This window comes from Microtus pennsylvanicus, chromosome X (assembly GCF_037038515.1).
Source record: "Microtus pennsylvanicus isolate mMicPen1 chromosome X, mMicPen1.hap1, whole genome shotgun sequence".
Classification (NCBI taxonomy): Eukaryota; Metazoa; Chordata; class Mammalia; order Rodentia; family Cricetidae; genus Microtus; species Microtus pennsylvanicus.
The window spans coordinates 143,169,155-143,190,397 of record NC_134601.1 but is presented as its reverse complement, the minus strand read 5'-3'; the positions used below and the strand labels follow the sequence as shown (position 1 = coordinate 143,190,397).

The window sequence follows — 21,243 nt, the reverse complement described above, 5'->3', positions numbered from 1 at the left end:
CTCATTTACAGTTTCAGAGGTTCAGTTCATTTTCATCATGGTGGGGAGCATGGTGGCATGCAGGCAAATGTGGCACTGGAGGGGTAGCTGAGAGTTCCAACATCTTGCAGGCAGCAGGAAGTTTACTGAAACACTGGGCGGTACCCTGAACATAGAAAACTTCAAACCCATCCCCAAAGTGACACACTCTCTCCAATAAGACCATATCTACTCCAACAAAGTCACACCTCCTAATAGTGCCACTCTCTGTGAGATTATGGGAGCCAATTACATTCAAATTACTACATCCATAATCTTGTAAAAATATCATAATGCAAAATGCATTTGGTTCAACTTCATAAGTCCATATTGTCTATCACAGCCTGTACAATGTTTAAAAATCCAAAGTTCAGTCTCTTTTGAGACTTATAAAATCTCTTACTTCTAATCCCCTATAAAATCAAAATAAAAAGCAATAAAGATCACATACTTTCAACATATTATGGCACAGGATATATGTTACCATTCCAAAATGTAGGGACGGGAGAATAGTGATGAAATACTGGAATAAAGCAAGACCAAAGACCAGCTGGGCAAGTTCCAAACTCTGCATCTCCATATCTGACATCAAAGAACTCGTCAAATCTCCAGCTCCATTGAGCTTTGTTGACTGCGACACACTTATTTCTTGTGGGCTAGCTGCTCTTCTCAGCAGGTATCACAGGACTCTGACATCTCTAATGTCTTGGGTTCTCCAAGGCAAAGTAGGTTTCAACTTCACAGCTTCACAAAATGGCCTCCCTAGTAGTCCTCTACTCAGGGACACCCCTGACACATGCCTAGCCTCAGTGGCTTTCTGTAGATGTAGACGCAAATTACATAATCCATTTCTTCTTTTTTTTAAATTTATTTATTAAAGATTTCTGCCTCCTCCCCGCCACCGCCTCCCATTTTCCTCCCCCTCCCCCAGTCAAGTCCCCTTCCCTCGTCAGCCCAAAGAGCAATCAGGGTTCCCTGACCTGTGGGAAGTCCAAGGACCACCCACCTCCATCCAGGTCTAGGACCGCGAGGGGTGCACCCACACACTGAGACAATGGGGATGTTCTATTGGGAACTCACCAAGGTCAGCTGGCCCGGGTCTGAAAAATCATGGGATAAAACCGGACTCGCTGAACATAGCAGACAATGAGGACTACTGAGAACTCAAGAACAATGGCAATGTGTTTTTAATCCATTTCTTCTATCCTCAACTCTAAAACTCAAAAGTGCTGAGTTCTATTGTTTGCTCAGACTGTAGCACCGCCCCCTCATTCAATTACACCTTCATCAGTTTTCTTTCCTTCACTCTTTAAGCTTGGCTGTCCTGAAACTTGCTTTGTAGACCAGGCTTGCCTCAAACTCAGAGATTCACTAGACTCTGCTTTCCCAGGGATGAGATTAAAGGTGTGGCTCACCATGCCCAATTCTAAGCTTTTTTGTAGTTCCTTTTCACAACTTGGAAACTCAGCTGGTTGGGATCTTGCCCTGAGGTTACCACCCCCTTTATTCCATTTCTTAGTATGTTAATTAATCTGTTAATCCTTGACACAGAATTTAGCTCCATTCCACTTTCTGGTGCTCTTTTTCTCCTCAAAATTTATATTTTGCAATTTACCCTGCTCAGCTTGTTCCTTTTCATTATAAATCTTCTTTAGAGTTACCACTAATAACCATAAGGCAAGAGTCTATACTAGGCTGTTTTGAAATTTCCTCTACCAATGGAATTAATCCAAAACTCTTCAATTCAGTTTCAGGTAGATTTTTTGGACAAGGGCAAATTGCAGCCACTTTCTTCACTAAAATATCACATGAGCAATCTCTAGGTATCATACTAAAGTTCTTTTCCTCTGTAACTTCTTGAGCAATGCCCCACAGTTCATCAAATCACATTCAACACTACTGTCTTCCATATTCCCACTAGTATGACCCATTAAACAAGGCTTAAAGCATTTCAGTGCTCTCATAATACAAATTACCAAAGTCCAAATTTCTACAAATGAAAACGTGGTCAGTCCTATCACAGCGATACCCCAGTCCCTGGTACCAACTTCTGTATTAGGGTTTTTATTGGTGTGAATAGACACCATAACAGCTCACTTACAGTTTCAGAGGTTCAGTCCATCATCATGATGCTGGGGAGCATGATGGCATGCAGGCAGACATGGTACTGGAGAGGTAGTGGAGAGTCCTACAACTTGCAGGCAACAGGAAGTCAACTGAGACCTGGGTAGTATCTTGAGCACAGGAAACCTTAAAACCCACACCCACAGTGACACACTTCCTCCAACAAGGCTATACCCATTCCAACAGAGCCACACCTCCTAATTGTGCCACTCCCTATGAGATTATGGGAGCCAATTACATTCAAATACAGAGAGAAAATGCATTTTGAAGAGAATTAAACTTTATGATTTATGAATATATTTTTTGATTCATAGTGACCTATATTTTTGTAACAGATTACTGGTGAATTTTTAATTTGAGTGCTTACTTTAATTCCTCTGTTCTTTTTTATTTAATTTTTATTTTTTGAGAATTTCATACATGAGTATTGTATTTATGTAATTTTCATACCTTCCTTTTACTCTCCAACTAATCATGAATTCTCCCCATACACCCTCTCAAGTTTATGACCTCCTCTTCTGTAAGTATTATTGTTGCACAGACACAAACAATGATACAGACAGACAGACACACACACACACACACACAATCTAGTGAGTCCATTTAATGCTGCTCTTACATACACATGTTTAGGGTTTACCACTTGGGATGATATAATCTATCAGGAGGCTGGTCCCTGAAGAAGACTGATTCTCCTTTTCTCAGAAGTCATTGATTGCCCCTTGTTCTTCATTTAGGGATGAGTACTTGTAAAATGTCTCCTATCTTATGTTGGCTTGTTGACTAGTGTGGTCATGAAGCAGGTCTTGTTGAGGCAACCATATTGTTGAGATTTCATAGGTGCAGCATCCCTGTCATGTCTAAAGACACTATCTAGCAGCAAGTGTCTTGGTCCTCTGACTTTCACAATCTTTCTACCTTCTCTTTCATGATATTCCTTAATACCCAACATGGCAATAGTGGTACTAATATTTTGAAGGTAACCAACAGCTGTCTAACTAAGGCCTGCTCAGTAGCTGAGGGAATGCATGTCTGGTACTGTAAAGCCAACCTGTGACTTGTGAGTTTGTTGATCTTAGAGAAGTGCCATTTTCCTAAACCAATATCATTTCTAACTACATTCTAAATACTTAGCCTTGTGCCCACAGATAAGTGTAGCTCTCACTCCTCGTTAAAGAAGCTGCTTTCTGCAGCAATGGGAACTATAACAAAGACCTACAACTACTCAAAATAAAGAGAATAAGTGACTGTGGGGTGACCAGACCCAACTGGTACATCTGTACCACAGGCCCTACACTCTACCTGAAGCTTATTCCTCTATTCCATTTTTTCACCCACTCAGGTTGCAAATAGGTGTTAAGTTTGACCCTTTCTTCACCACAATCTTCTAATTGTATAGTCTTATTTTGGGGCCAAAGCAAATATAAATACCTCTGGAATGGAAGTGGCTGGTTCCATGCCCTGTATTAAACTTGCACCTTTTGGTAGGTAAACTTTTATAGTTTCCTTTGACATACTTATACTTCCTCCCCTTTCATCTCTGAGTACAAGATAAAGAATGGGGAAACCGGTTCTGAAAGTGCTCTTTATCTCTTTCATTATTGACTTTTTACATGATTTGCTCCCACCCACATATAGGAATGAAAGTAGCTAATATGCAAGTAGTGGTCCCATAAAGGTGTAGGTATAGTGTGAGCCTGGAACAATGTTGAACTATTCTGGAAAGAACTGTGAACATTGAGCTTAATTCATGGTTTACTAAATTTGAACTGTGAATCTTTGTGCTGGCCAATGATTTTCCTTTAAAGATTATAATTTTAAAACATCTTTCAAAATCTATTTTTGAAACACACCCATGCCCCCTAGAAATTAACTAACAATGTGAACCCTGCATAATTATGGCATCCATGGAAATTTGGAGTTGATTGTTAGTTACATGTTCTGGGACTAACTCATAATATTCAGTCCTACATAGTTTTACCAGGAGCCAAACTGCAGTAAGCTCATACAACATTGCTGAATGTTTTCAGTAAGGAAGTGCCCACCTGGAGCTGGAGGGATGGTTCAGGGCACTTACTGCTCTTGTAGAGGACCTGGGTTCTGTCAACCAGGTAGTTTACAACTGCCTGATACTCCAGTTCTAGGGGACCTGATACTTTCTTCGGACCTCTGTAGGCATTGGGTACACATGTGGTACATATAACAATCATGCAGGCAAAATCTCATACACAAAAATATAAATAAATAAATTTAAAAGAAGGTGCACATGCATCATTTGGTTTCAGCCTCACACTTTATACATAATTTTTTCATAACTGCAGGCATAAAATGCAATGTTGCTAATGTTTATCGTGAATTTTGTATGATACACATTGGAGAATGCTTCATTCCTCCTGCAATCAGGCATAATTGGGAGAGAAGTCACAGCTTTTAAATTGGGATGCTTCTACTAATAATACTGTTGAGGATTTGGGATTAATTTTTTCAACCTGGTGTAATAATTAACATGGATGAGCAAGGTATATTAAGGGAAAGGCCTACTTCTCTCGGCCGTTGTTATTTTAAAACCCAATCAGGCATTTTGGAAATTCAATATAACCTAAAGTTTTTCTTCTAAATGTCTTTTCAAAAAGAGAATTGATTTTATTATTAAGAAAGTACCATCCATTTATATCATCATTTAAAATATTTTGTTAGTTGATGCTTTAATCACTTTCAGAAGTCAATTTACTAAGTCATAGCTTATCTAAAAAGAAATAATAAGGCTGGAAATAGTCCAGGATTCTTTTGACTTTCCTGTGATAGATTTTTGAGCAGGTATTTTCAGCCTAATGCTGTCAGCCCTGGCTTCAGGGCAGCTGCACTGTGAAGTATGCAGTCTTGTGTCTGCCAATGCCTTTGTTTAATAGAAGTGTAAGATGAGATTGTCCTCAAATAAGGCTGCTATTCATGTGCTGCCAGACCTCCTTAACCTTATTCCCCAGGGAAAGATGAGAGCACTATCTGCCCATTCAACAGCCCCATGATGCAGGACAATCAGAGCCACAGCCTCACCATACAGGACAATCAAACGCAATAGGGAGTCAAGGCAAAGCAGGAACTCAGCTTATTACTGTGAGCATCAGCTTATATAGGTTAAGTGACATCTTGTGATGTGGGGGTACCTCCAGCCAATGAGAGACAGCCAAATCCTTCCTCTGGCTGGAGGGAAGTCTACCTAGATTTTGCTGTCTTATTCTTACTCAGTAGGTTTGAGACTATCCTTCAAACTTGAATCATGCTTTTCTCTGTCCTACAGGCATTCAGGTACAGGTCCTGAGATAATTTTGGCCCAACATCTCCCCCTTTTGTTTTATATCCACCCCTCACCCCGGTCAAAAAGCCAGAATAGCCCATGGGGGAGAGAGTAAGGGTCAGGGACACCCCTATCCAAAGTTTTGGCCTGGATACCCTCAAACTGAGAGTTTATCTATGAGGTGAGATGTATAGAGCCTATCATAATGTACTCAAAGGGCCATGAGTTGTACCTGTTGTACCTGTTTTTAGAATGCTTGTTTCAGCCTTTGGAGAATGCATGGGCATAAAAGAGAGATCAATAAACAAATAGCCATTGGCCCAATTAGGGAAGAGATGAGTGTGATAAGCCATGGTGACCAATTAAAGCAGGTCTCGTGGGGGGTCTTTGACTTAAATGAATCAATATCTATTCCTAACTCCTGTAGGGTTCTTGTAACTGTTCTGGAATGGTCTGCATAGAAGCAACATTCTTCCCCAAATGCCCTGCAAATTCCTCCCTGTTCCATAAACAGCAAATCCAAGCCTCTCCTATTTTGTAAGATCACCCTTGCTAAGGAATCCAAAGACTTTTGTAAATAACATAATGCAGCATAATGCAGTCTCTGTCTATTCTAATTATGTCCAGCCCAGTCTGCTCACATCCCCAGGAAGAACAATAGTAATCAGGAACCCCTCCTCCTGCACAGTTTCCGATAGAGGAGGCAATCCGGTTGCTTCCTGAGCACACATAAAGGGTGTCTGTAGGAGGGTATGTCTCCTGAGGACATGAGAACTCCCAGGCTCATTAGGGTAAGATGGCTGGGGTAGGGTGCACCCCCGAGATCCTCTGCATTCAGGTCTCCCTTCAATCCCTGGAATCGAGTCTTCCACATCCCAACTCCCACATGCCAAATCACAGAGGTCAAACATCAGGTCAGGGCACCATGTCCTGAGGGTCATCATCTGAGAAGTCTGATTTAGGATCCCTCCAGTGCCAGCGCTCCACAGGATCCACATCACCTTCAGTGGTTGGTGGAGGCCTGGACCTCAATCCCTGTGAGAAGAATTAACATGATTGTCACCAGGAGGGCCACCTGAAATAGGTAAACCGGCAACACTTACCTCAAAGGTCAGTCTCCCTTGGGCAGTGGTTATTTTTCTTGTGTTTGAATTTAAGAGTTGTCCACCATAATCTCTTTCTTGCTTTCTTGATCATCTTGGTCTTCCCCATTGTCCTGAGGGGAGGGGAGAAATTTTAAGTTACCAGCAGGTAGCCATATAGGCGTTTCCCCTCTGTTTGGGAAGACACATCCATATCCTCAGCCCTGTGTCAACAAGGGATCTTGGCCCCTCCATTGGTTAGTGAGAGGATCCTTCCACCTAACCTTTAGGCAGGGCCTCATTGGTATGGATCCCCAATGTTCCTGGAATCTATTTTGTTCACCCTGGGGACAGTGGCCTCTACTTTTGGGGGTGAATCCAGGTGTCGGGGGTCTGCCTCATCAGGTTTATCATCATAAAAGGCTAGGTGATCAGTGGTAATAGTAGCTTCCATTTGTCTTAACAAATCTTGTCCCAGGAAGTTTGCAGACAACCCCAGGAAGATCAGAAGCCTGAACTTTCTTTTGTCTCTGTACGGTCCCACCCAAGTGTATATTCATTTCCTCTTGACAAAAATGGAACACCCTTATTTGTCCCATTTCCCTCTCCCATTTTATCCTTTCCAGGGCGGCTGGGGGCATAAGGAGGCAGTTGCTCCTCATTACAGACAATATCTACTTTCCTTTGTCTTTGCCTCTGCCTGCCGTATTCCTTCCCCCTGGAACTGCTCTTTAGTAAATTGCACCCATTTTTGATCTTCCCTCTTGTCTTTCTTCTTTTTTCTTGTTCTTTTGGTTAATTGGTTGCTTTTGGATTCTTCAGATCTCTCCCAATTTTTGGTCTTCTGCTCTTCGCCTATCGCCTTCACCCCCACCCTCCTAGCCAGTTGGTTATTTTCAGATTCTTTAGACCTCTCCTGGTCTCTGACCTTTTTCTTTCTCACCATTGGGGAAGGCAGAGCAGCGGGGTGAAAACATGCCTTAAGGGCTGTAATAGTTGGATAGAACCCCAATGGTGGGGGTATATCAAAGTGTTTTTCCCTTTCTCTGGCCAGAATCTCCACCCAGTTCCACGTGTCCCATGAGAAAAGATCCCTGGTGGGTACCCAGGGGCCCATGGTAATTATATCCTCCCATGCCTGGGTCGCATTTTGGTCTGACAATTCCAAGCCTCGGGAGAGTAGCATATATCTCAACGTTATAAGCGCTGTCATTTTTGTGTGAAGTTGGGTTTACTCATCGTGGGGTCCCACTTAACTTGATGACCACTTTGCCCTGGGACCAGTCACCCCATGTTCTGGTGCCAGTTTCCAGGCCTTCTTAGCCTCCTTATTCCCCAGGGAAAGGTGAGTGTGATATCCCCTAGATGCAGGACAATTAGATCTGCAGCCCTATAATCATATGCAATAGGGAGTCAAGTCAAAGCAGGAACTCAGTTTATTACTGTGAGCGTCAGCTTATATAGGTTGTGACATTGTGTAATGTGGGGGTACCTTCAGCCAATGAGAGACGGCCAAGCCTTCTCTCTGGCTGGAGGGGCGTCTACCTAGATTTTGCTGTCTCATCCTCACTTGGTTTCCTCAAACTCGAGCCAGACTTTTCTCTGTTCTACAGACCTTGAGGTATAGGTCCTGAGATTATTTTGGCCTAACAATGTGCCACTCCCTGCTCATCTTCTCCAGCCTAGTGCTCAACACCAGTGTATTGCCAATATCAATTCTAACTTCTAGAGATGAAGCTTGCTATCCAAAGAACCTATGGGCAATAAATGGGGCCTACAATTGCTGAAGAGAGGTGAGAATGTGAAAAATAACCAAAAGGCAGAGAAGATCAAGAGATCTTTCTTAGTGAGCTGGCTTGACTTTTTCAGTCTTTGGTTTCTTTTTTTATGGAGCTTCTGTATCTCCCTCATTCCCATGATCCTTTTTATTCCCCCAGTTTTCCTCCCCTTAAGTTGGTCCTTTGCAGTTGTAAAGAGCTGAAGTACTCTCCTGGGCTACTGTGTGAACTGGCCCATATTTCTCCACTGGCACACATTCATTCACTCACCAAACATACACTATATACCTCTCCTGTGCAGGGCTCTGTTCAGGGTGCTAGGTACCTGTCCAGAAAAGGACAGTGTCTATCTTAGGAAGAGACTAGCAGGAGGCCCTCAGAAATTGGCTATGGTTCTAATAAGTTAACTGTCTTCCAAGCTGCAAACACTTCTTGTTGCAGTTCACTTTGATACACACTAGGCTTTCTTTCCTTGGTGAAGGTGTACATACATCTTTGTTTTCTTTCCTTAAACATCTATTTTCAAAGAAAGTGACAGCTCAGCGGAGAGAAGAGGTTCTAGCCTCTCCATGTAGAACATTCATAGAAAATATTCCCGTGAGCCATAAGAGCACTTGAATATTTTACTGAGGGTTGAAGGCCATAATGCGTCAAATGTCAGACTGTAAGAAATATTACATGAATATTTTCTACCAAATACTACAAAACTTGTGTTTAGGATAAAGAATCAACTCCCATCAACCCTATAAGAATTTTATCATCCTCACATCCAGTAAAATCTTCGTTTACACAGTCCTTCTACAGGAATTTGATGGCCTTGAGCAGTTACTCTTTACCTCTTCCTCCTTCATTTCCTGCACATCAACCTTTTTCAGACTACCCAGTTGAATAAGATTATGAGGTCAGACACCAGCCAATGAGGAAAAGACACAATCACTGCCTAAATTAGAATAAAACCCAAATGCACTTCTGGTCCATGTATACTATTCTGAGCATATCCTCTGGATGAAGAGTAAAGTTTGCTTTGTCCAGGCACTTCAGTTGGAGTGGCAGTCTCTTTCTTTGCCACCCTGAACTCTTTCTAACACACTAAAATTCAAACCAAAGATTGCCTCAGTTGAGAGTCATCAGGGGTCAGACCCTGAGATGGGGATCAACATAAAGCTGTTTGTTTAGTGGAAAGGAGAGAACAGCAACATCTGGAGATGGAGAGTTTGAACTTCTGGTTCCAACAGAGTCCTCTATTGATCTGTAAGGAACTTCTGGTATTAGAATAACAAAACTCAAGCCTTTGTATTCCTTTAATTGTTTAGACTTGGGTGCTATAGCTGACCTGCTACAGCTGTCTTGCATGAGGGGATTTACTTTTCTTTATTTACACAAGGCAATCTTTGAAAGTTGCTGAGAGCTAGGCTTTGGCACTCTCAGTCCCTGCAGGTTCTGAAGAAGGATCTCAGACCGTACTTCACAGTGTCCACAACTACAACCAGCCAATGCAATGGTTGATAGAACAATTACTTTAGTCCAGAGAAATGGGGGAGGGAGGGAGAAACGCCACCTCCACTAACCATTTGGATGGTACCATCAGAACATCTAGTAGTAAATTCTAGTCACTTGACAGCAGTTTTTTATTTTTATTTTTTATATTTGTTCTAGAAGTTTTGCTTCCTACACAGTTGGTAGCAAAGGAATAGCAGTCCTTTCTATTATCCAACTAGAACATCATGTTAAGAAAATTCAATAAATGCTTCTTTTTCTATAGAACTTCACAACAGAAGAAAGGTTATTTCTGATGGTTGTCTCAAATGATGTCTATCAAAAAAGACAAAAAAATTTAAACATATTGTTAAGGTACCATGTGTTCTAGTTTTCCCACGAGAATATTGATTTATGCCTTTGTTCCAACATAATTATTAATAGCATATTTTTACCTTAAATTCTCAGACTGGTTATATGGTGACCATGCAAACACTAGATATTGACCTTGCAAACACATAATATTCCCATGAGTAGTATGCTGCAACAGGAAGTTGACAGAAACACTGGGTGGAACCCTGAGCATAGGAAACTTCAAAGCCCACCCCCACAGTGACACACTTCTTCCAATAAGTCCATATCTACTCCAACAAAGCCACACCTCCTAATAGTGCCACTCACTATTTTCTTTCAAACCACCATACCCACCTTGGAATCATTCCCTGTGCCCATAGGAATTGGCTCTGATAGTTTGTTTCCTATGTCAATACTTTCTCCTAGGAATGAGAATGTGAAAGCTTTGTAGTTACTACAGAGGATGTCTAAAATCATAACTTTCTCCCACTCCCTCCCTCTTCTACTTTCTCTCCTCTTCCCTCTTTTACGTAGTATATCGAAGAATATAACAGAAGGTAATCACAACTGTTGTGCACTGAAGTTGATAACACCTTTCTTCTTCATGCCTAAGTTCTGTACCAATGAACAAAGAAAGAAAAGCAACCCAGGGAAGACCAAAGCATTTGCTGCCCTGACTTTGGAATGCGCCAGAACATGTGGGCAACAACAGTATGTTTCCAAGCAGTGAAAACTTTACCTTAACATTATCCTCTTGTGGTATCCCAGACCCAAAAAGATGAACATGGGATGTACTCACTCATAATTGGTTTCTAGCCATAATTAGGGCTCACGGAGTCTACAATAGGCGAATCTAAAGAAGCTAAGTAAGAAGATGAACCCAAGGAAAAACATATAGTTATCCTCTTAGATAAGGGAAGTAGACAAAATTGCCGGGGAGAAAAGTGGGATCTTGGGGGTGGGGTGGGATGGGGGTTAGGGGAGATGGGGAGAGAAAAGGTAGAAGGGAAGGAGGGGGGACTTGGGGAAACAGGAGGATCGGGATAAAGAAAGGTTGGACGGGGGAGCACGGAACCACAATTCTTAGTTAAGGGACCCACTTTAGGGTGGGCAGGAGACTTGACCCTAGAGGGGCTCCCAGGTGCCCAAGCTGAGGTCCCCAGTTAGTTCCCTGGGCAGCTGAGGATAGGGAACCTGAAATGACCCTACCCTAGAGCAATACTGACGAATATATTGCATATCATCCTAGAACTTGCATCTGGCGATGGATGGAGATAGAGACAGAGACCCACACTGGAGCACTGGACTGAGCTCCCAAGGTCCCAATGAGGAGCAGAAAGAGTGAGAACATGAGCAAAGATGTCGGGACCACGAGGAGTGCACCCACCCACTGAGACAGTGGAGAAGATCTACTGGGAGCTCACCAAGGCCAGCTGGACTGTTACCAGAAAAAGCATGGGATAAAACTGGACTCTCGGAACATGGCGAACAATGAGGGCTGATGAGACGCCAAGGACATTGGCACGAGGTTTTGATCCTACGCAATGTGCTGGCTTGGTGGGAGCCTAGCCAGTCTGGATGTTCACCTTCCTAGATATGGATGGAGGGGGGAGGACCTAGGACTTACCACAGGGCAGGGAACCCTGACAGCTCTTTGGACTGGAAAGGGAAGGGGAGAGGAGTGGGGGGAAGGGGAGAGGGGTGGGAGGAGGGGGAGAAGAGTGGGAGGAGGGGGAGAAGAGTGGGAGGAGGGGGAGGGAAATGGGAGGCTGGTGGGAGGAGGTGGAAATTTGTTTTTTTTTCTTTTCTTTATCCTCCTTTTATCAATAAAAAAATTAAAAAAAAATCAAGGAAAAAAAAAACATTATCCTCTTGTGCCAGTGCGTGGAATAGTAAGGTGATGGAAAAAAGGAGTGTGATTAGGGCAGCTTTCTTCTATTTATGCCAAGTTACTCCTACATTGCTGACTTCTGTCTTTGTGATGTCCTTTGATCACTGATGGGGAAAGCACATTTTGGATGTGGAAGATTCTGAAAATAGTCTGAATCAATTAAATTGAGTCCTATGTTTCTTAAAATCATTCCCCTTAGCTCTTCACAATCTCAAATTCTTGTCCTTTCTCCCACTGTCCTAACATTTATTATCAGTTGCTACATGCTGACCATTATATTAGTGTCTGAATCCCAGAAAACAAACCCAAATACTTCTCAAATACCTTGGCTGCTTATATTGCTCTGTGGTTTACATCCTTGTTTCTGCTGCCTGAGAGCACCAGATAGCAACCATGGCTCATCTTCTAGTACTAATGATTGTTTCTACCTCCTGTTGGGACTGCAGATTCAGCTTCAATTATGATACTATGCTGGGTTCTAATACGCAGTTATGGATGGGTAGACCAATAAAGGTGTAGGAGCCAGCCATGATAAGCTAAATAAAAACAGAGCACCCAAAGGAAGTTCTTTACTTCCAACCATTATCACCTGCCAGAGTAGGACTCAGCTATCCATAAGCTTAATGGAGGCCTGAGTCTCAGTAGTTTACCCTGAAGCAAAACCTGGATGCAGGAAGGAACATAAACTAAGATTACCCGAGTACCACCCACGAACAGACCATCCAAAGAAAATGCCTAATGTTCCAACCACTGTAGATAGAATCACCTGCCAGCACACACTCACCAGGATACCCCTAGACAAATGTCAGCCAATCAGGGGTTTTGAACCTCAGAAACCCCTCACCCTCACCTTTACTATTATAAAAACACAACTCTAAGTAAGCTCGGGGCTCTCCATTTATTCCAATATGTTAGAGATGCAGAGAGAATGAGTTTGCAAACTTGCATAAAATTAAGGCTCTTTGCTTTTACATACAGGATTGGGTCTCCTTGTTGGCTTTTGGGGGACTTTACAGATTTGGGCATAACAAAAAGTAGCATGTTCACCAGCAGCTCCTCTGAGTGTGGTAAAAAACAAAGTTCTGTGGGGATGACCTTGATGAATAAGAGAGGATGTTTCTCTGGGTTGTATCTTTGAGAGCTACCTATGTGACTGTGAACCATCTGGATGTTGTTCAGAAGCTAGAGCCAGGTCAGTACACATTACCATGCCCTCCCACGTGCATGGCTCTTCTTAATTACAACAGTCCCCCACAACTTGGATGTGCCTTCCCACTTGCATAAGCCCTCCCACCTGCCTCTGCCTTCCTATCCCCATAAGCCCTCCCACCTGCCTCTGCCTTCCCACCTGCATAAGCCCTCCCACCTGCCTCTGTCTTCCTATCCCCATAAACCCTCCCACCTGCCTCTGTCTTCCTATTCCCATAAGCCCTCCCACCTGCCTCTGCCTTCCCACCTACATAAGCCCTCCCACCTGCCTCTGTCTTCCTATCCCCATAAACCCTCCCACCTGCCTCTGTCTTCCTATCCCCATAAACCCTCCCACCTGCCTCTGTCTTCCTATTCCCATAAACCCTCCCACCTGCCTCTGCCTTCCCACCTGCATAAGCCCTCCCACCTGCCTCTGTCTTCCTATCCCCATAAGCCCTCCCACCTGCCTCTGCCTTCCCACCTGCATAAGCCCTCCCACCTGCCTCTGCCTTCCCATCTACATAAGCCCTCCCACCTGCCTCTGCCTTCCCACCTGCATAAGCCCTCCCACCTGCCTCTGCCTTCCCATCTACATAAGCCCTCCCACCTGCCTCTGCCTTCCCATCTACATAAGCCCTCCCACCTGCCTCTGCCTTCCCATCTACATAAGCCCTCCCACCTGCCTCTGCCTTCCCATCTACATAAGCCCTCCCACCTGCCTCTGCCTTCCCATCTACATAAGCCCTCCCACCTGCCTCTGCCTTCCCATCTACATAAGCCCTCCCACCTGCCTCTGCCTTCCCATCTACATAAGCCCTCCCACCTGCCTCTGCCTTCCCACCTGTATAAGCCCTGTCACCGGCATAAGCTCTCTCACCGGCCTCTGCCTTCCTATCCTCATAAGTTCCCCCACTTGTCTCTGTCTTTCCACCCTCATAAGTCCTCCCACCTGCCTCTGCTTTTTTACCCCATAAGCCCTCCACCTGCATCTGCATTCTCATATGCATAAGCCCTCCGCCTGTCCATATCTTCCCACTTGCATAAACTCCCCCACTTACATATTGCATTTCCACCTGCCTTTGCCCTTTCACCTGCGTTTACCCATTCACTTGCATATGTCTTTCTGTTTATTCTTTTTTTCTATGCATACTTTCCAATAATCGGATGCTCAGCAACTTGCATAAGCCCCCCTACCTGTGTATGCCCTCCTGTTTGTCTTTATATTCTCTTCTAACCACCCTGCCTTCTTTACTACACTGTTCTTTCTCCTCCATTATTGCTCCCCAGGATGAGCCTGCTTGAATAATGCACTGGAACACAAGCTTCCTTCGCAATCTAGGACAGCTCAAGCAAAACACAGAGGGTATCAACTACCTTGCAATAATGGCATGATTATTCTACATTAAAACTGTTCCATCACAAATGACCCCTCTTTCCCATTTCAACTTTCTCTGCCATTTTCACAGAGCCACTTCTTTTAATCTAGAAAATTATACCCACTATTAAATACCATGATTATAATATGTTCTGTCCTGTGTGAAATTAAAATAATCATTTCTCTAATAGTCTGAAATGACATTCTGTCTTGTTACTTTGCCTATTCTAACTCTTAATACTGAGTCATCTAATATGGAGGCAATTTGGCATCAAAAATGATATAATCAAACTCCACCATTAAAGATGACTGCTCATGATAAAAGAGTTCAAGGGCTAAAAATAATTTCAGGTATTGTGTTGTGTGCCAGGTGTTGGTTTTTTCCATCTGGACTAGCTAGAGTATCAACAAGATGATAAAAGGAAATTCTGTCAGAAAGAAAAAAAATAAAGCAATCCATCTTTTGAAGTGGCTTTTAAACAAGAAGGTATTACTCAGAAATCCAAAGGGAGTTGGCAAGATTTTAGCAAACATAATGAGTGAACAGAAACATGGAACTTCAGACACTAGATACTGGATTCTTAGTTGCTGATCAGTACTTTCTAGCATGGGGAACAAACCTCTCACACTAGTGATGAAAGACTTTCAGGAATTCTTAGGTCCTTTGGCTTTTCAGAGACTGATAATTTCCTTCTTATCAAAGGTATGATATCAACTGTGTTTTTGCTGTCACAAGGTTCTAGTCTTGTCTGGATCTTGCCAACTCTGCTTTATTTTTTTTTTAAAAAAATATGTATATGTGAGTTTGCCTATGAGAGTTTATGTTCACCAAGTGTACACAGATGTCCATGGAGGCCAGAAGGCATTTAATACTCTGAAACTGGATTTACAGAAGGTAGTGAGCCAACTAATATAAGTGCTAGGAACTGAAAGCTGGTTCTCTGCAGAAACCATAAGTACTCTTAACCCCATAGCGATCCCTACAGTCCCAACTCTGCTTTCACTGAACCAGTATAGGCTTGTTGGAGTTGAGTGCACAAATCTCAGGCAGGTTCATTTTTTCAGTGAATCAAATAGCCAAAAGCCAAGGGTGCTTCTATAAGGAAACTGAATGTAATTGTGTCTTAGTCAGTGTTCTATTGTTCTCTGTGAAGAGACACTATGATCAAGGCAACTCTTATGAAAGGAGACATTTAATTAGTGGCTGGCTTACAGTTTTAGAGCTAGTCCATTATCATCATGGTGAGAAGCATGGTAGCACACAAGCAGAAATGGTGCTGGAAATAGTTGAGGGTTACATCCTGATCCACTGACAAGAGAGAGACTCAGGTTTGGTACAGACTTTTGAAATCTCAACCCTCACCTTCAGTGACACACATCCTCCAACAAGGCCACAATTCCTAATCTTTTCAAATAGTGCCACCCCCTAGTGACCAAGCATTCATGTCTATGAGCCTGTAGGGGCCAATCACATACAACATTCCATTCCCTGGCCCCCTTAGGCTTATAGCCATATCATAATACAAAAATGTGTTTAGTCCAACTCTAAAAGTTCCCATTATCTACCACAGTCTCAGCTGTATAAAAGTCCAAAGTTCAAAGTCTCTTCTGAGACTTATGACAATCTTTTAACTGTAACTCCCTGTAAAATCTAAATAACAAAGCAGAGTGCATATTTTCAACATACAATGGCACTGGATATACATTACTATTTCAAATGGTAAAAAAGGGAGCATAGTGAGGAAATACTGTACCAAAGCAAGTCCAAAAACCAGCTTGGTTAAGTCCAAATTCTACATCTCCAAGTCTGATGTTAAAGAGCTCTTCAGATCTCCAACCCTTTCAGCTTTATCGACTACAACATACTTCTCTCTCTTGGGCTGGTTCCATATCCAGACTGTGGGTTTCCCACAAATCTGTCATCTCGAACATCTTGGGGTCTCCAACACAATTCAGGCTTCAGCTTCGCGCAATGGCCTCTCTGCCTCCGTGTAGCGACACCTCTGACACATGCCTGATTTCAGCAGCTTTCCCTAGTTGTGGACAGAGATTCCAAATCCTCTTTCTTGTATCCTTGACTGTAAAACCAGAACCAGATGGTCAAACCTTCCCAGTTCTTCTGCTTGCTGGTGCTGGAACTTGGCCCCTTTCTTTTTTTTTTTGTTTTTGTTTTTGTTTGTTTTTTGGTTTTTCGAGGCAGGGTTTCTCTGTGGTTTTGGAGCCTGTCCTGGAACTAGCTCTTGTAGACCAGGCTGGTCTCGAACTCACAGAGATCTGCCTGCCTCTGCCTCCCGAGTGCTGGGATTCAAGGAGTGCGCCACCACCGCCCAGCTGCCTTTCTTCAATTATATATCTATCAGCTTTCTGGTTTCCATGGTTTCTTTCACTGCTTAAACTTTTCTTAATCACTTTCACAAGTTGGAAGCTTAGTTGGGTGGGGTCTCTCCTTTTATTGCATTTAGCATCAGGTTTTGCTTTTAAACTTTCTATCTTCTTGAGCACTGGACTCCATTTTACTTCCTGGTGCCTCCTTTCCCCTCAAACTAAACATTTGGCATTTTTCCTTGCTCAGCTTGCTCTTTTTCATTATGGACTTGCATTAGAGTGAATATTCCTAACAACTATGTGACACAATCCATACTAGACTGTCATGAAATCTCCTCTGTCAATGCCATTGTTCTCAAGCTCTTCAATTTAGCCTCAGAGAGATTTTCAGAAAAGTACAAAAAGTGCTCACATTCTTTGTCAAAATATCGCAAGAATGATCTTTAGACTACTTACCAATATTCTTCTTTTCTGAAACTTCTTGACCTGGGCGCCCACAGTTCAAATTGCCTTCAATACTGTTTCCCATGCTCCTACAAGGAGAGTACATTAAGGACCACATAAAGCATTCAACTGCTTTTGTAATCCTCAGTCCCAAAGCCCCACCCACACTTCAGCAACAGGCAGCACGGTCAGGCCTGCCACACTGTGCTCCTGCTACCAACTTCTGTCTTTGTCAGTGCTCTGGTGCTGTGAAGAGACACCGTGACCAAGGCAACTCTTAGAAAGGATTTCACTGAGTCTTGCTCACAGTTTCAGAGGCTTAGCACATTATCATCATGGCAGGAAACATGGCAGCACACAGATGCTGGAGAAGTCACTGAGAATTACATTATGATTTTCAAGCAGCAGAAAAAGGAATTTCCAAAACCCACCCCAATGACACATTTCCTCCGACAAGGCCACTCCTCCTAATCTTTTCAAATAGTACCACTCCCTGGTAACAAGGCATTGAAATTTGTGAGCTCAAGGGAACCATTCTTTTTTTTTTTCCAGGTGTAGACACTTTTATTGGTGGGAAGAGTGCACCGCAGTGGCAAGCTCAGAGGAATGGGGAAAGAGATGGGGTATGCCTCCCTCCCACCCGCCACGTGAAAATCCCATAACTGGAGCCCTGGGGTGGGAGTAGCTGACTGCGGCAGCTTTGAACCAGCCCCAGCATTAGAGCCCAGACAGCAGGGCTCCTGGGAGGCACAGGGAAGGGAGAGGGTGGCACACTGGGAGGCTAATGGGTTGCATCCTGCCATGGCTGTTTACCTGTCCACTGGATACCTCAGCACCTCAAGAGAGCCACATGGATTTCAGGAGCCTAAATTCCCATCCCTCCAGAAACCCAGGGAGCTGCCTCATGCCTTAGTTTACCCCTTCTCAATGGTCAGCGAGGTTGGACCACTCGGCTCTGTGAGTCATTCATATAGACCTCAAAGTGAGTATTCCTGTCATGTGATGTCGTATTGTAGCCAGTATAGGAGCTTCTGGGTCCTTGTGGGCTGACCCCATCTAGGCCATGGAAATCGACCCAAGGTGTCGGTACTGAGACCGCCACCCCAGCTGTCTTTGTCTTTTCAACAAGTTAGTCTCCGTGACCCAAGTCATGCAGGTCCAGGAGTGTGGTACGATGACCAAAGAGTCCTCCTGTCAAGAACCTGACTTTGCCTATAGGAACCTCATGCGGGAATGGTCTGGTCTGTTCAAAAGCCCAACCCTCTAGTACCAGGCCAGCTGGCACAGGCGGCCCGTGTCTGGCCACATCCTCCGCACATACCTGATGATCCTGCCCCACCCCCATGAAGCTCATTCCCTTCTAGCTAGGATCAGTCAGTTGCAAGGCAACCAGGTAGGATTGGAGTGAGCCCGGGGCAGCAGGGGCTGCATGGGAGTCACATAGTAATTAACGGTGGCTGGCACTACTCCATCGGAGCCCGGACGTCTCCAGGCCAGGGCAGCGGCGGCAGCAGCAGGGCCCTGCTCAGCTAGCGCCTGGAGGGCTAGCATGGTCAAGGGGCTGGCGGCGCTAGTGGCTCATGAGGCACACTGTGCTCTCGTTGACCACCAGGTGCAGTGTCACAAGGCAAGCATACCTGCGGGCTGCATCTGCTCCGCCAAAGTGGGCCTCCAGGTAGCGCTCCAGAATGCGCCTCTGCTCCACCGGTCCGGAAAGTCGCTGAAGAAAAGGGAACACATGTATCGCTGTAGGGCATGAACGTCAGTGCTGGGTCTTGGTCGGAAGCCTCACACCAGGAGGTGGCAGTACTTGAGGAGGCCACCTCCTCAGATCTCCTCAGGGCTGCGGGTGGCAACGAAGCGGTGCTGCAGATGCTCCAAGGCCTCAGCAAAGTCCCCATATAGGCTCTCGCCTGTCACAGTCGGGTGGAAGTCCTCCCACATTGGTGTGCATGAGCACTGGCCAAAGAGCAGCAGCGAGTCCAGGATGATCTGGAAGGAGTCGATGCTGAATTCGAACTGGTGCCTCATGGGGGAACCACCACACCCTTGTTTTGTGTTTCTTGTGTCTTCAGTCTCTGGCACCTGAACTATTGTGAGTGTTGGCTGGTACTGATATGTGTGTCATATTGGGTCACCGTCACACATGTCTGTTGTGTCATATTTTTCTCTTTTCTCTGCCTGCACAATCACATATACTCCTCCCGAAACACCATTTTTTAAAAATATAGTCGATTTTGAAAAAAAATGTAGATTTACAGAAAAGATAAAAAAAATGGCACAAATTGTTTCAATAGGTGATTGCCTCAACTTATTCCCATGTTTCTATTTTGTGTCAAAATAATTCAGTTATCCAAACTAGGAGCTTACTAGTGGTGTCACAAGAAGAACAAAGTTACAGATTTTGCATTTTTCTATTTCTTCCAAGTAAACAGCCCTTTTCTACTTCAGAATCCCATAATGGCCTTTTTCTAATCTACTCCAGAATCCCATGTCATATATTGTAAGATATTTTTTTCTCTCTTCTCTCCTTTAATCTGTGACAATTCTTCAGTCTTTTTTAAAATTTATTTTTAATTAAAAATTTCCACCTCCTCCCCTCCTCCAGTTTCCCTCCCCCTCCCCCCATCCCCTTCCCCTCCCTCTCCAGTCCAAAGAGAAATCAGGGTTCCCTGCCCTCTGTGAAGTCCAAGGTCCTCCCCCCTCCATTCAGGTCTAGGAAGATGAGCATCCAAACAGACTAGGCTCCCACAAAGCCAGTACATGCAGTAGGATCAAAACCCCGTGCCATTGTCCTTGGCTTCTCAGTCAGCCCTCCTTGTCCGCCACGTTCAGAGAGTCTGGTCTGATCACATGCTCCATCAGTCCCAGTTCAGCTGCCCTTGGTGAGCTCCCACCATCTCAGTGGGTGGGCGCACTCCTCGCGGTCCTGACTTCCTTGCTCATGTTCTCCCTCCTTCTGCTCCTCATTTGGACCTTGGGAGCTCAGTTGAGTGCTCCAATGTGGGTCTCTGTCTCTATTTCCATCCATCGCCAGATGAAGGTTCTATGGTGATATGCAAGATATTCATCAGTATGGCTATAGGATAGGGTCATTTCAGGCTCCCTCTCCTCAGCTGCCCAAGGATCGAGCTGGGGACATCTCCATGGACACCTGGGAACCCCTCTAGAGTCAAGTCTCTTGCCAACCCTAAAATGGCTCCCTTAATTAAGATATATATTTCCCTGCTCCCATATCCACCCTTCCTCCATCCCAACCCTCTCATTCCCCCAAGCTCTCCCCATCCTCCCCTTCTCACTTTTCTCTCTCCATCTTCCCTTACCCCCACCTCACCCCCACCCCCAGGTTTCAAATTTTTGCCTGGCAATCTTGTCTCCTTCCAATATCCAGGAGGATAACTATATGTTTTTCTTTGGGTTCACCTTCTTATTTAGCTGATGGAGGAAGGTCATTGGTAATAAACAAACTGCCTTGGCCCATTTTGATAGGCCATCCCTTAGGTGGGTGGAATAGGCAGAACAGAATGCTGGGAGGAAGAGGAAGTGAGCTCAGAGACTCCATGCTCCCCTCTCCCGGGCAGATATGATAGCTCTGCTCTCTGAGGCAGACACAATGAACTCCGATCCAGGATGGACGTAGGCTAGAATCTTTCCCGGTAAGACTGATGCTACACAGATTATTAGAGATGGGTTGATCGGGATATGAGAATTAGCCTGTAAGGGCTAGAGTTAATGGGCCAAGCAGTGTTTAAAAGAATACAGTTTCCATGTAATTATTTCAGGGCATAAGCTAGCAGGTGGCCGGGGTGCTGGGGACGCAGCCCCACCGCTCCTATTACTACAAAATGGAAAGATAAAATAGATGTAAATACTGTAATTTTTACTTGATA

The 21,243-nt window shown here is 44.2% G+C and overlaps 1 pseudogene; it reads right to left on the bottom strand.

Annotated features, from left to right (window-relative positions):
• Positions 1–18,727: 18,727 nt before the first annotated feature.
• On the bottom strand, positions 18,728–19,384 carry LOC142841817 (terminal nucleotidyltransferase 5B-like; annotated as a pseudogene).
• Between the last annotated feature and the right edge of the window lie 1,859 nt (positions 19,385–21,243).